Below are 1,999 nucleotides of genomic sequence, written 5' to 3'. Positions count from 1 at the left end.
AAAAATAGAATAAAATAAAATACAAAAAACAAAGACACAAAAATTATTATTTTTATATTTTATTTAGTAATAAATTAAAATAATAAATCATAAAAATATAATTTATTCTTATTTTTTTATTTAAAAAATTTAAAAAATATATATAATTATAAAAATTTAATAAAAATTAAAAAAATTATATTCTTTTATTATTATCTCTATGCTTTTTTATTAAAATAGATATAAAATATATTAATTTAATATTTTTGAATATAACATTTCTTTTTAAACACAATTTTACATCTTTATATTCCTGTCTTAATCTCTTGTGTTTGTAAACAAACACAGTTATATATATCATGAGAAAGGCGCATATATACGTGCATGACGTGTTCCCTCTAATTATCTATGTGAATGTGATCATCAAAAACTAACTAACCCACTCTTCTGATATTCTTGCGTATGAGTTTGGTTTCAGTTGTTTTCTACCTTTTAATTAATTTCTTTTTGAACGAGACATTCATAATTCAAATAAACGGTTCGTGCATGTATGACTAGACAGCCTAGACTAGACTGGTGAGCTTTATATAAAGGAGGAAGCTTACCGAAATACACAAATTATACAATTATACTCTATATATATACATTAATGAATCAGTTTGATTATTGCGAACGCATAATGTAAATATATATTGCATCATGACCAAGGTACATGTAAGCTTAAATATATTGGTGTTTAGTGGTAAATTAAAGGTGGGTTAGTGTTGAAATGACGAAATTAAAATGTAGGAAATGGTGGCAGGTGCTTTAGACTTTAATGGGGTGATGGGATGGTGATTTTGGAGGGTAAGCAAACGCTTTTTAATTTGAATATGGAAGCTGTTCGCGTATGGAGAAGAGGGGTGCTTCACCTCGTTGTGGGATCAGAAGAAGTAGAACTCGGACCCTACGAGTTGTGTCTCTCAAAACGTAAAAAAAAGTTACCCAGAACAAGAAAAAAGGAATGTCCGAATTCCACGTTTCAAATTTCAAATTTCATCGGCTGCAAATCGGACCATGCGATTTGTGAAGCAAAATTTCATGATCAAAGAACTCGCATGATCCGAGTTATTCTTCCTTTGACTCAGAAAAAACTGTCCCACATTTTTGTTTTGTACGCCATATATGAGCATATCACACCAAGCCTTCCATATCCATAAATTTGAGCCTAAAGCAAATATTTGGTATGTGAAAGTGCGAATTACAAAAAATATTACATGTACCTTAAAAAATAATCACAAAATTAATTATTATTTAGAAAAAAATCTAAGGACCAGCATTTTTATTGAAGTTTAATCAGCATTTAACCATTAAAAAAAATTGAGTAATCCTATATCATTAGATGTCATCTCAAACCATTAAAAATATTGATAATAGCTAATTGATGGCTATACATTACAAATTCTGCTGACTCCTAGCATTATAATATATAAACTTTTCTTGTTTCTCTTGTTTCTATACATCACACCGCAAATTTATTTGAGAGGAGAAGAGAATGCATGAGGCCCTCACTGTTTTTAGAATCTGCGATGAGCTGCATGACTCATTTCTAGTTACAAATTCACAGGTTACCACATTTCAGCAAATNAAATAATTAAGTGAATTATCAAAACTATTAAAAGCAATTTATAAAATGTATATTTTATATTATAAAATATATTTAAAAAAGTGTACACAAAAAATAGTATAAATTTTCACTCTTTTCTTGTTTCTATACATCACACCGCAAATTTATTTGAGAGGAGAAGAGAATGCATGAGGCCCTCACTGTTTTTAGAATCTGCGATGAGCTGCATGACTCATTTCTAGTTACAAATTCACAGGTTACCACATTGCTGGAAATTCAGCAAATAAAAAGGAAAAAACACAAAAGAAATTGCTATCATTAGTAAATTTAGATTTGGTTTAGTAAAATTTTTATTTTTTTTTAAATTTATAAAAATTATTTTTAAAAGATAATTTTAAAAAATTGTAACATTTA

The sequence above is a fragment of the Arachis ipaensis genome, chromosome B10, assembly GCF_000816755.2.
Source record: "Arachis ipaensis cultivar K30076 chromosome B10, Araip1.1, whole genome shotgun sequence".
Classification (NCBI taxonomy): domain Eukaryota; kingdom Viridiplantae; phylum Streptophyta; class Magnoliopsida; order Fabales; family Fabaceae; genus Arachis; species Arachis ipaensis.
This window is presented reverse-complemented; position numbering follows the sequence as displayed.